Source organism: Camelus bactrianus, unplaced genomic scaffold, assembly GCF_048773025.1.
Source record: "Camelus bactrianus isolate YW-2024 breed Bactrian camel unplaced genomic scaffold, ASM4877302v1 HiC_scaffold_44, whole genome shotgun sequence".
NCBI lineage: Eukaryota > Metazoa > Chordata > Mammalia > Artiodactyla > Camelidae > Camelus > Camelus bactrianus.
The window spans coordinates 6,279,416-6,294,190 of NW_027413960.1; the positions used below are offsets into that span (position 1 = coordinate 6,279,416).

A 14,775-nucleotide genomic window follows, 5' to 3' on the forward strand; every position below is an offset into this window, starting at 1 on the left:
GAAGTCTGCCCATCCCCAGAAGGGTGGTGAAATGATGTCCTGGGAGCCCTCTGTAGGGGAAGACAAAGAGAACTTGGCCCTGTCTCAGGCTAGCACAAGGTTAAGTGCACTGTGGCAGCCTGACAGAAACAGCTGCATGAGGCAGGCTTGCATTTCCAGTATTCATAAACATGAGGCTTATGTCAGGATTTCCTATAAACCAGATTCAGCCACACAGGAGAGAAAGAAACTGTGTGTGTATAGGTTGGAGTTTCCCATCACCCCTTCTTCAGGTTGGATTCATTTGCAAAACAACTCACAGAACTCAGAGAAACATTTTACTTACTGGATTACCAGTTTATTATAAAAGGATATAGCAAGAGAAAGGACAAAAAAAAAAATCACATGATTATCTCAATAGATGCAGAAAAAGCATTTGATAAAATTGAACACCCATTTATGATAAAAACTTTTACTGAAGTGGGTATAGAGGGAATATATCATGACATAATAAAAGCTATTTATGACAAATCTACAGCCAGCATAGTACTCAATGGTGAAAAGCTGAAAGCTTCCCCCCTAAAATCTGGAACAAAACAAGGATGTCCACTCTCACCACTTCTATTCAATACAGTATTGGAAGTCCTAGACATAGCTATTAGACAAAGAGAAGAAATAAAAAGGATCCAAATTGGAAGAGAAGAGGTAAAACTGTCTATATGCAGATGATATACTATTATATATAGAAAACTCCAAAGAATTCACACAAAAACTACTAGAGATAATTCAGCAAGGTAGCAGTATACAAGATTAACATAAAAAAATCAGTGATATTTCTTTACACTAACAATGAAATATCAGAAAAGGAATATAAAGAAACAATCCCTTTTAAGAATTGCATCCAAAAGGATAAAATACTTAGGAATAAATCTGACCAAGGAAGTGAAAGACCTATATGCAGAGAACTATAAGACACTGACTAAGGAAATGGAAAGATATTCCATGTTCTTGGATTAGAAGAATTAATATTGCTAAAATGGCCATAATACTGAAAGCAACCTATAGCAATCAATCCCTATAAAATCACCCAGGATATTTTTCACAGAACTAGAATAATCCCAAATTTATATGGAATCACAAAAGACCCAGATCTGCCAAAGCATTACTGAAGAAAAAGAATGAAGCTGGAGGAATAACCCTCCCAGACTTCAGACAATACTTGAGCTACAGTAATCAAGCCACCATTGTATTGGTACAAAAACAGACATATGGATCAACAGAACAGAACAGAGAGCCCAGAAATAAACCCACAAACTTTTGGTCAATTAGTCTTTGACAAAGGAGGCAAGAACATAGAATGGAGTAAAGACAGTCTCTTCAGCAAATTGGGAAACTGCTGTTGGGATTAAAAAAATAAAAAACCAAATGTATCTACAAAACAGAAACAGACTCATAGACACAGAAAACAAACTACAGTCACCAGGGGGAAAGGGGTGGGGAGGGATAAACTGGGAGTTTGATTTGCAGATACTAACTAATATACATAAAATTGGTAAACAATAAGTTTATACTGTATAGCACAGGGTACTATATTCAATATTTTGTAGTAACTTTGGTTAAGAATATGAAAATGAATATATGTTCCTATGTGACAGAAGTATTGTGCTGTACACCAAAAACTGACACAATATTCTAAACTGACTATACTTCAATAAAAATAATTAAAAAAAAAAAGGTATAACTCAGGAATAGCCAGATGCAAGACATGCATAGGATAAGGTATGTGGGAAAGAGCACAGATCTTCCATGATCTCTGGGAGCACCATTTTCCCAGCATCCCCACATGGTCACCAATCCAGAAGCTCTCTGAACCCTAACATTTTGGGTTCTTATGGGGACTTTATTACATAGGCATACTTGATTAAATCATTGACTCCTAGTGACTGGTTAAATCTGCAGCCCGTCTCTCCTCCTCAGAGCGCAGGGGGTGGACTGAAAGTTCCAACCCCTAATTATATGGTTGGCTCCCCTAGCAACCAGCCCCCTTCCTTAGGATGCCCCTTCGCATCCTTAGGTGCTTTCCAAAAGTCACCCCATTAACATAAACTCAGGAGTTGTTGAAAGGGATTTGTTATCAATATCAAGACACTTTTATTACTCTTATTAGGAAATTCTTATGGTTTTAAGGAGCTCTGTGCCACAAATAGAGATAAAGACCAAATACATATTTCTTATAAATCATATAATCACGATGTATAATCTATCAGATAATGGAGGAATTCTAGCAGAAAAGAACTGGGGTGACCCAGAATTCCTAAAGGCTGTGGTAAATTTTATCTACCTAGATCATAGAAATTATAGAACAAAAGGGCCTAAAAGGGACTCTTTAAATGGCCCAAGAAAGACTTCTTCCCAAAGTTAGCTTTATGCCTCTGTCTCAGAGTGAGAAGCTAGCTTCCAGTGGGAAATCCTTTCCTATTCTCTTCTACTTCTTTCCCAAGTCTCCTGGAGAGAAACTGGCTAATGAGATTAGAGACTGGGAGAAGGAGGGAGGAAGAGGAGAAGCACAATACAAAGAGACAAAAATCAACCCATTAGCCCTCATTCCGACAAAGGCTTCTATTGACAGCAAGCTTGAGCTAGTTGAGAGACCTGCCATTAAAACAAATTCAGAGTTTAGATTAATAATTTGTACTCAAAATTCCAACTTCTTAACTGAGATTATGTTTGTAATTTTTAGAAAAGCCACTGTTAGTCTGGGCACTTAAAAAAGCAGACACCAAGATTTTAAATATATGTGTATTTATTTATATATATAATTATTATGTATTGTTATATAAATTATTATTTATTCTTATTTAAAAAATTAAACTATTATTTTTATATATATATATAGGCAATCTCTTATGAAGAAAAAGAGCTTGGAGCCAGAGGAGATCCTTCAGACTTGGAAGCAAGCCATATGCCTGTCTCCCTGAAGGAGACAGAGGAAAGCATCTCAGACCACAGACCTCTCTTAAGAAACTTTTCTCCAGGTTGACTGAGAATCTTTGAGTAAAAGTTGCCCATTAGAGGAGCCCTATATCTTGCATAAATTACCCTTTTTTAGTACACCTGCTGTGTGTAATCATTGACTATGAGTAGCCCGTGCGATTCAGTATTGGATCCAAAAGGATCCATCAGAAAATTAAGCTGCTTGCTACAATAAGATACCTGAATGACACATTCTTATGACATCAAAGTCATATACTTGCTTGAATTTTCACCCAGGGCACAGGAAATGACTCATTAAATAGATGTTAAAAAAAATCATAGGAGGTAAAACGATAACAGTATTTTTAGTATATCAAAAGACATGTAATTCAAATACCTGTGGTTTAGATAGGCCACCTATGGTCCTGATGGAGGGGCAGGAAAAGGATCGGTTGGGGCGTGCTGAGCTTCAGAGGCGGCTCAGAGAATGGCAGAATCAGGCCCAAGTCGCTGCACCCCGAACACTCCTCCCAAAAGAAACTCACTGGTTATCGAGAGAGATCAGAGGAAATCCTGGGGCGAGAAAACACCTACGTGCCCCCACCCCCACCCGACCCCCGGTGCCAGAATCTCCTCCTATCTTGCAAACACTAATCCTCCAAGACGACTGTTTCCCCTTATCCCCTCTACAATTCCACATTCAGACTCACAGCGCAGCAGCTCCTGGCCCGGACGCCCAGTCAGGTGCGAGGGAAGGGCTGCGGCACACAGGCCGCAGAGCGAGAGGCTGCACCAGAGGCTGGCGAAGAAGTGGACTGCGCATGTGCAGGTTGCAAATCTCGCGCCTTTTGGGAGCCGGAAGTGCCCGAGGCAGGAACAGAGGCTTCCAGAGGCTTCCAGAGGCCGCCGTCCCTAGTCAGCAGAGGTGCATGGCTGCGGCAACCCGGAGGTGCTCTGGGAAACATCCTCGGGGCCGAATGTCCGGGGCTGAACGTCCGTCCTAGCAGTTGTAAGGTAGGAGACCATCGCTGCCTGTTCCTTAAGTCTTTTCTCTCAAGAGCGGCTTCAGGGTAATAGTCTCGCTTTCTGGCCTAGCTCGCGTACAGACACCCTGCTCTGTGGGAGCTGGCTCCTTCGCCTTTTATTTTTATTTTTTGGCTTTTAAAACTTTATTCAGTTAGAAACCTTTATTAGAGACACTGCTGTATTCCGGGGTAGGTGGTGGCCTTGACTTTCAGAGCGGCTCTGATCTTACCCCTTCCCCGGGCAAAACAAACCAGACATTTCACTCCCCAGCAAAGGGATGCAGGCTGAAAGTCAATGCCAGACAATGGAGGGGGGCTTGGACCTCCGAGTACTCACCCCAGATGGAAAGATTGGGTCACTCCAATGCAAGATGAGAGTTTGGGGCTCTAGGTTCCCCTCGCCTTGGAAGAGGAGTGGGGAAGTCTCAGGGATTCTTTGAGGGAGGGGGAAGCAAGCACCCATCTCTCCATCTGCATGTAGGAAAATGGGACAGAGGCCCAATCCTACCAGGAGGCTGGGCTGGGACAGGGGATAGGAGACAGCTGTCTGGCATGGGTTCTCTCAAGCCAAGGTGGGAATGAGGCCACTTTAGGAGGGTGGGAAGTTGGGGAGTTTTATTTTAAGGCTTCTGATTGTTTTCCAATTTGTGGAGTGAGCTTAGGATGGGGGCTGTGAGTGGCCTGCCCTCCCTCCCAGTATCATTCCTCGTCAAAGTTCTGATTCAGGAGGAAGTTGCAGCCAGTGTCTCTGGTTGGTTGGTTTTGTTTTATTTTTTGCTTTTTGTTTTTCCACAAGCAAAGTAGTTCTGGAACACCAGGTTCTCTGGGAAGCCCAGGGCTTTCAACTTGCCTATAACTTCTTTCTCCTACATTGTCACTTGGATGGAGTTCATCTTCCCGGCCTCCGCACTTATGGACCCATTTCATGCTCCACATCCCAGATATCCACCAGCTCCAGGGGGCTTATTTCAACATCTGGATGAATTTCTCCTATTGCTGACTAGTTTGCTGCAAAAGCTGAGGGTTCTCCTGGCTCATTAAATGAAGGGCTGTACATAGACTTCAACTAACTTTTGACATCCTACAGCAAAAATCAATTTCATATTGTAGAGGGGCAAGATTTTTTTTATTTACTTATCTACGTTGGCAGATACAGGATGATATTAGTGGGTAAAATTTTATCTACACATTATAAAAATATTCTGACTGAAATTTTATGTGCAACGGTTGGACCTAAGCACTGGGGAGGCAGCAATGAATAACAAGAAAAGGAAAACAAAAATTTCTGCCCTCCTATTATGCTTAAATTTGATTGGGAATAAAAAACAAAAATTAAAATTATGGAAAAAGTACTTTGATGTAATTAAATATATATGTACATATACTTTACATACATAAACACACACTTAAATACACATGTAAAATTTTGACACTTTGGGCTCTAGGAAACAAACTTTAATGTCATTAGATAGTTATTGGAAAAACACAAAACATTTACACAATGCTTAATTAGGAAAATAGATTTTACTATAGCATAGGGCAGATAAAACTATTTTAATTTTTTAATTGAACTATAATTGATCTGCAATACTGTGTTAGTTCCAGGTGCACCACATAGTGATTTGATATTTCTATACATTACTAAATGATCACTATGATAACTCCAGTTACCATTTGTCACTGTACAAATATATTAAAGTATTATTGACCATATTCCCCATGCTGTACCCTGCATCCCTGTGACTCATTTTTTTGTAACTGGAAGTTTGTACCTCTTAATCCCCCTCACCATTTTGCTCATCCTCTCATCCACCCTCACCTCTGGCAAACACCAGCTCTGTGAATATCTATGAGTGTTTCTGTTACATATGTTCCTCTGTTTTATTTTTCAGATTCCGCATATAAATGAAATCATATGGAATTTGTCTTTCTCTGTCTGAATTATTTCACTTAGTATAATACCCTCTAGGTCCTTCCATGTTGTCACAGTTGTCAAGATTTCATTCCTTTTTATGTCTCATATTTCATTGTAGATATATACCACATCTTCTTTATCCATTTATCTGTTGATGGGTAGTTGGATTGCTTTCACATCTTGCTTTTGTAAATAATGCTGCAACAAAATAGGGATGTATGTATCTTTTCTAATTAATGTTTTTGTTTTCTTCAAATACTCAAATGGAATAGTTGGATCATATGATAGTTGTATTTTTAATTTCTTAAGGCATCTGTTTTCCATAGTGACTGCACGTGTTTACATTCCCTTTTCTCTACAACCATGCCCAGGCTTCTTGTTCTCTTTTTGCTAATAGCCATTCTGACACGTCAGAGGTGGTAGCTCATTGTTGTTTAGGTTTGCATTTCCCTGCTGGTTGTGATGTTGAGCCTCTTTTTCACCTTCCTGTTGTCACCTGTATGTCTTCTTTGGAAAAATGTCCTCTGTCCCTTTTTTAATTTTTTGGGGTTTTTTTTTTTGATATTGTATGAGTTCTTTGGGTATTTTGGATATTTACTCCTTATCAGATGTGATGCATTATTTGCAGATATCTTGTCCCATTCAGCCAGCAGCCTTTTCATTTTGTTGATAGTATTTTCTGTATGCAGAAGATTTTTAGTTTGATGTATTCTCATTTTTGATTTTTGCTTTTGTTTCTCTTGCCTGAGGAAAGAGATTTAAAAAAATGTTGCTAAGACCCCTGTCAAAGAGCTTACTACCTATGATTCTTCTAGAACATTTTTTTATGGTCTCAGGTCTTGCATTTAACTCTTCAATCCATTTTAAGTATATTTTTGTATGTATATGAGAAACTAGTCCAGTTTGATTCTTTTGTATGTAACTATCCAGTTTTCCCAACTCCATTTATTAAAGTCATCTCTTTTCCCTAGGGTATATCCTTGTCTCCTGTGTTGTAGATTAATTGACCGTATGCTTGTGGATTTATTTCTGGGCTCTCTGTTCTGTTCCCTTGATATGTGTCTGTTTGTATGCCAACACCATAGTGTTTTTTTGTTTGTTTGTTTGTTTAAATTGAATTACAGTCAGTTACAGTATGTCAGTTTCTGGTATACAGCACAATGTCGCATTCATGCATATGCATACATATATTAATTCTCGTGTTCCATGCTACTTTGATTATTGTGGCTTCATAGTATGGTTTGAATCAAGGAACATAATACCTCCAGCTTTGTTTCTCTTTCTCAAGAATTTTTTGGTTATTCAAGGTATTTTGTGTTTCCATACAAATTTTTTAATTATTTGTTCTAATTCTGTGAAAAATGCCATTGTATTTTGATAGGAATTTCATTGACTTTGTGTACTACCTTGGGTAGTATGGTCATTTTAACAACATTAATTGTTCCAATCTATGAACAGGGTACATCTTTCCATTTATTTATGTTATCTTTAAATGTTTCATGAATGTTTTATAGTTTTCTGAATACAGGTGCATTATCTTCTTAGATTTATTGTTTTTGCTGCAATTGCAAAAGAGACTGTTTTCTTAATTTTGTTTTCTGATCATTTGTTACTAGTACAAAGAAATGAAACAGATTTTTATATATTAATTTTTTATCCTACAACTTTACTGAATTTATGTTTTAGTTCTAATAGCTTTTTGGCAGCATCTTTAGATTTTTTTATGTATAGTATCATGTCATTGGCAAATGGTAACAGTTTTACTTCTTCATTTTCATTTTGGAAGCCTTGTCTCCTTTTTTTTTCCCCAGTCTGATTGCTGTGACTAAAATGTCTAATACTGTGTTGAATAAAAGTAGTAATAGTGAGCATCCTCGTCCTGTTACTGATCTTAGAGGAAAAGCTTTCAGCTTTTCATCATTGAGTATGGTGTTAGCTGTGGGCTTGCCGTATTTGGCCTTTACTGTATTGAGGTGTAGTCCCTCTATAGCCACTTTGCTGAGTTTTTATCGTTAATGGATGTTGAATTTTGTCAAAAGTTTTTCTGTGTCTATTGAGATGATCATAATGTATTTATTCCTCAGTTTGTCTATGGGATGTATCACATTGACTGATTTGCAAATAGTGAGCCATCCTTGGGTCCCTGGGATGAATCCTACTTGGTCATGGTGTATGATCCTTTTATTGTACTGTTGAATTTGACTTCCTTAATTTTTTTTGAGGATTTTGCATCTATATTAATCAGTGATATTGGTCTGTAATTTTCTTTTCTGTGTGTGGTGTGTTTGGTTTTGGGATTAGGGTGATGCTGGCCTTGTAAAATGAGTTTGCAAGTGTTTCTTCCTCTTCAGTTTTTTTGAAATGGTTTTAGGAGGCTATGTATTAACTCTCCTTTGTGTTTTTGGTAGAATTTACTATAAAGGTATCTGATCCTTTCAGTCCTGGGCTTTTGTTTGTTGGGAGTTTTTTCTGTTTGTTTTTTTGTTTGTTATTACTGATTCAATTTCATTATTTGTAAATGGTCTGTTCATATTTCTTTCTGATTTCAGATGTGGGAGATTTTATGTTTCTAGGGACTTACTCATTTCTGCCAGGTTGTTCATTTTATTGACATATAATTGTAGTAATCTCATCTAATCCTTTGTATTTTATTTCTGATTTTATTTCTTTGGGCCCTCTCTCTTTTCATCATGATAAGTCTGCCAAATGTTTATCAATTTTGTTCATTTTTCAAAGAACCATCTCTTACTTTCATTGATCTTTACTACTGCCTGTTTAGTCTCTATTTCATTTACTTCTGTTCTGATTTTTATTATTTCTTTCCTTCTACTAACTTTAGGTTTTGATTATTCTTCATTTTCTAGTTCCTTCAGGTGTATAGTTAGGTTGTTGAAAATTTTTCTTGTTTCCGGAGGCAAGCTCATATGTCTATACACTTCCCTCTCGGAACTGCTTTTGTTGCATCCCACAGACTGTGGATCATTGTGTTTTTATTTTCATTTGTCTCCAAGCATTTTTTTTTCATTTCCTCTTTGATTTCTTCAGTGACCCATTGGTTGTTTAGTAGCATATTGTAGCATATTGTTTAGCCTCCACATGTTTGTGCTTTTTGCAGGTTTTTTTTTTTTCTTGTAGTTGATTTCTGGTCTCATACTCTTGTGATCTGAAAAGATACTTGATATGAATTCAGTCTGCTTAGGTGACTTCCACTACTCTGTCTTCTAGTTTGCTGATCTACTCTTCTGTATCATGTAGTCTGCTATTGATTTGTTACAGTGCATTTTTTTATTTCAGTTTTTGTAGTTTTCAGCTCTGTTTGGTTCTTTTTTATATTTTCTACCTCTTTGTTAAACTCAGTGTGTTCATCCATTTTTCTCCTGAGCTCACTGAGCAACTTTATAATCAATAACTTGAATTCCTTATCGGGTAGACTTCTTATCTCTACCTTCACTTAGCTCTTGTTCAGGAGTCTTACTGTGTTCCTTGTGAAAATGTTCTTCAGTCACCTCATTTGCCTGATACCTGTTTTTATTTCTACAGATTAGGTAGGTCAGTTATGTTTCTTGATCTTGGAGAAGTAGCCTTATGCAGGAGACATCCTGTCGGCCCCAGCATGCTCCCGTCTGGTCACAGGAGCTTTATGCTGAAGCGATGCTCCATATGTGGGCTGCATGAGCCCTTCTGTTACAGAGTTGACTGCTGTGAGTATGCTGGTAGCGGGAACTGTCTTTTCATCAAGTTGTCTGCAGCCTGCAGGTAGATGGGGCTGCATCATGGAGCACTGCTTGTTGGGTTCTGGGGTCCTGATGCCAGCCTGCTTGTGGGTAGGGACTAGGCCCACACATGAATGGCTGCTTTACCTAAAATGTCCTAGGACTGGAGCTGACTGGCTGGTTTGTTGGTAAGCCCCTACTGCTAACTCCATAGTGGCACTTGGCAGCATGAGTGTCCTCTTGGTAGAACAAGCTCCCCAAAATGGCTTCTACCAGCATCTGTGTCCCAGGGGTTCTCTTTTGCATCCTACTTCTCTGGGAGGCTCTCCAACATCAGCAGGTGGGTCTGACCCAGTGTCCTTTTAAATTACTTCTTCTGTGCTGGGTCTTGGAGCATGTGAGACTTTTCCTGAGCCCTTTAAGTCTGAAGTTTCTGTTTTCTACAGCCTTCTGTAGAAGCCTTTACACAAGCCCCAGTGGCCTTCAAAGCCAGATGTTCTGCTGGCTCATCTTCCCGGTTCAGGTTCCTGCAGCAGGGAGCCTTGGACCCCATGCTTCTTGGGGAGAACCTCTGCAGTTGTGATTATCCTCCCATTTGTGGGTCTCCTACCCAGGGATGTGAATCTTGACTATAGCACTTCTCTGCCCTTCCTTCTTGTCTCATTGTGGTTCTTTATTTATAAATTTAGTTGTGGAAAATGTTTTCTGCTAGTTTTCAAGTCCTTCTCATCAACAGTCACTCTGCAAATTGTTGTCATATTGATGTGCCCATAGAAGGAAATGAGCTCTGGGTCTCCCTACTTTGCCATTTTGGCCATGCCCTCATTCCAAAGCCTTTTTAAATTAATACACTTCTTAACAGCATTTGTTTGAAAACATATCACATGTTTTTCTACCATGGGAAATAAAGTTTACTGAAGCAAAATTAATTGTTAATTGCAATATATTGTTTGATAAAAAATGCAAAGGCTCTCTTAAGGCTGTTGAACAAGGATATTGCTCAGTCACTCAAAAGCATTAGTCTGGGTTAAGGCCTGAGGAACTCTTTGATTAGTGAATTTAACAAATTTTATTTGAGTGAGTTTATGTCTTAAGTTTTGAATGTGCAGAAGGCTCTTTGCTCTATTTTTAAATTAAGTCAATTTCAACTCAGTTCTCAGAGAACTTAGAGTAGATAAAAAATTGACTGCTTGATAAGTCAGATATAATACCCAAAATATAACTTTCACATTTTATTTGTAGGCTTCAGGAGTTCTTAATTTGCAACTACAAATTTTGATTCTGTTTTACTCAATAGAAAATTGTGTTCAAATGTATCTGTTCTAAGAGCATGATAGTTTCTATAACATAAATGTGAGATGAATTTTACCCTTTTAGGCATTCCATTCAAGTGTGTTCAAATTTAAATTTGTTTACCTCAGGATTAAATGAATAACAAGGGAAAGGAATTTAGTTTTTCCTCACTCACCACAGATGCCCTGCTGCTGCCTGGCAGAAATGTTTCAATTACTGACAGTCCTTCCCCAGATAAAACCAATGTCCAAGGCACTGGCTTCTCATCACACTTAGGCTTATGCCAAATATGTAAACTTGGTTGCAGATTTCTATTCTTAATGCTTCACGCTGTACACCTTTTAGCTGATGCTGTAGCTGTTACTGTGGGCCAAAGGGAAATGCAGTGATTGTTGAACAGAGCTTGGGAAGTCCCAAAATAACAAGAGATGATGTGACCATTGCAAAATCCACTGATTTAAAAGATAAATACAAAAATATTAGCACTAAACTTGTTTAAGATGTTGCCAACAGCATAAATGAAGAGGATGGGAATGATATGCTACTGCTGCTGTGCTGGCAAGTTTTATTGCCAAAGAAGGCTTTTAGAAGATTAACCAAGATGCTAATCTAGTGAAAATCAGGAGATGTGTGATGGTATCTGGTGATGTTGTAATTGGTGAACTTGGGAGGTAGTCTAAACCTGTGGCAACCCTTGAAGAAATTGCTCACGTTGTTGGGAGTTTTGCAAATGGAGACAAATGCTACATCATATCTGATGCAATAAAATAGGTTAGAAGAAAGAGTGTCATCACAGTAAAGAATGGAAAAACATTTAATGATGAATTAGAAATTACTGAGGGAATGAATTTTATTGAGGTTATATTTCTCTATACTGTATTGATACATCAAAATGTCAGAAATGTGAATTACAAGATGCCTATGCTTTGTTGAATGAAAGAAAATTTCTTCTTTTCAGTTTATTATAGCTGCTCTTAACTTGCCTATGCTCACTGTAAGCCCTTGATCATAATTGCTAAAGATGTTGATGGAGAATGTCTAGATACACTTGTTTTGAGTAGGCTAAAAGTTGGTCTTCAAGTTATAGCAGTTAAAGCTCTTGGTTTTGGTGACCAAGAAGCATATTAAATAGAAAGAAGCATATTAAAATCTTAGCTATTATTCTGATATTGCCGTGTTTGAAAAAGAAGGATTGACTCTAAATCTTGAAGTTGTTAAGCCTCTAGACTTAGGAGAAGTTGGGGAGGTCATTGTGACCAAAGATGATGCCATGCTCTTGAAAGAAAAAGGTGACAAAGTTCAAACTGCAAAACATATTTAAGAGATCATTGAGCTATTATATGTTACAACCAGTAAATGTGAAAAGATAAAGTGAAATTATCATCTGACAGAACTCAGGTGGAGTAATTTTGCTGAAAGTTGGTTGAGACAGATGGTGTTGAAGTGAATAAAAAGAGTTACAGGTGCTCTCAGTGTTACATGAGCTGCTGTTGAGGAACGCATTGTTCTGGAAGGTGTTTGTGCTCTGCTTCAGTGCATTCCAGCCTTGGACTCAATAACTCAAGCTAAAGCAGATCAAAAATTGATATGGAAATTATTAAAAGAACACTCAAAATTCCTGCAATGACCATTACTAAGAATTCAGATATTGAAGGATCAGTGATAGCTGAGAAAACTAGGCAAAGCTCCTCAGGAGTTGGTTACAGCAGTACACTTGTAGATTATGTGAATTTGATGATAAAGGAATCAAAGATCCAATGAAGGTTGTAAGAAGTAATTTATTGGATGATGCTGGAGAGGCCTCCTGGTTAATTATAGCGGAAGATGTAGTCACAGGAAGTTCTAAAGAGAAGGACCCTCTAATGGGTAGAATGATGAAATGGGAGTTGGTATGGGAGGTAGCATGTTATATTTCTGAAATAGTGCTTAACCATTGTTACTGAGTTGTGAAGGAAGCTCAAGGCAGCGTTCCTCACCAATAACTTCAGAGAAGTCAGTTGAAGGAAATGAAGGAAGAAAAGGTGGCTTATTGTATAAGGAAATAACTATAACCATCAGTTACTAGTTTCAGTGGAAAACATATAATGGTTTACTGCTGCCACTGCCCATGCCTACAGATAATTTATCTTGTTTTTTGTATGTGAAAGACAAAAGAGTAAAAAGACATTTGTACATTCCCAGTAACAGTGCAAGAGCCATGTCCCAGTGAACTGCCTTCAACCTAAATCACTGAGGAATTTTTATTACTATTCTGTTAAAACTAGAATTTTAGTACCTGTCAACATCAGATAGGAAGTTAGGAAGCAGTCTTACTGTGAGGAATAAAAATAATTGTGTACAATGCAGAGAAATAGTTAATTATGTGACAACCTTTCTGTAATAAAAACTGTTTAAAGTTAAAAAGATAAAATTAGTTTTATTTGTGACAAAAAATCATACTAAATTTTGGCATAACCATAAATATTTCTACAATAAATGTGACTTTTATTAGGAAATGAAGTAAGTATTCCTGATAATTAAAATTATGGACAACATGGAAATAGTTACAATATATTTCGGTAGGTAAAAAACTGGTAAATTATTTCTATGCATGGTAATTGTTTCTAGCAAATAATATGTTGCTCATATCGATTACTAATGTGAAATATAGAAGTCTTTTTCTCATATTTAGACAGAAAACTTCATGAAGAAATGAAGCTACATATACACAATCTTCAGTACAATTAATCTACATATACTAAAAATGTGAAACTCTACATTAACCATTTTAATACTTTTAATACCTTAGGGCCATTTAATCCCTATTATGCCAGTGGGAAAATTAAAATGCAATGTTATCAATTATAGAAGAATTCAGTTTCTTTTGACTGAAGGACCACATTTCTGCCACAGGTCTTTATTCTTTTTAATCAATTTTAGTATAGTATAATTTTTCCTACAATAACTATTTCAGAAGCATAGTATCAGGGAAAGCAGTACTCCAGAGTTAAAGAAGATATAGTCTTTACCTTCCATCTTGAGAAAATAAGAAATGTATACAGAAAAGTTTAATGATAGTTTACTAAATGCTATATGTGAAGAAACTATAATGAGAACATAAGGAAGGGAAAGACTGAATCTGACTGAAGGTTGGGAATTGGATTATTCTGCTCTCTTTTAGTGAATTCAAATTATTTTAAAGAAAAAAATACTTTTGGCTCATATAACTAGAAAGATAAAAGAAGCAGAATATGTCTAGACAAGGATGGATCAAGAAATGTAAAATAGTGAAGACTATCTCAGCTCAGATTTATTGCCTTATTGTCAAGCAGCTTATTGCCAGGTAACTGGAAAAGTGTATCTCGAAGCTTGCTATCTCAGAGTTTTGTTATGGTCGAAAAATCCACAGTATAAAAAGCATGTGTATAAGAAAATATGGAAAACACTTAAGCAGTAGTTGCAAATTAAAGAACTGGTATGTATATAGTCAGATGGGCAGTCTGACAGGGTTAAGTTATTGAAGTTGGCTAAGTTGAATTCTGGTGTCAGTCGGCATTGGTTTACATTTTACATTTGTGTTCCTAGCTACTTTATCTTCGGTGAATCTCTTAGCCTCTCTCAGTCTGATTCTCCACGCCTTAGCAAGGACAGGTCTTGTCAAATAATAAAGGGTCAGATACTCTATATGAATGTTATTGTCATGATCATTTATTATAGAGACATTGCTTGAGGAAATAGGTCTTTTACTTTGTCTGAAGGATTGCAGAGATGGAAATTAGAATCCAAGAGGAGAGATTACCTTTATTTCCATAAAGATACACAATAAGCTGTAAAACACTTTATTTCCATAAACTTTCCATTGACATTCACCCTCATGTCTACCTAACCACCAGCGTTT

The 14,775-nt window shown here is 37.4% G+C and overlaps 1 pseudogene; it reads left to right on the forward strand.

Moving 5' to 3' along the window:
• The first annotated feature begins 11,102 nt into the window (after positions 1 to 11,102).
• On the forward strand, positions 11,103 to 12,863 carry LOC141576905 (60 kDa heat shock protein, mitochondrial-like; annotated as a pseudogene).
• The last annotated feature ends 1,912 nt before the right edge of the window (positions 12,864 to 14,775 follow it).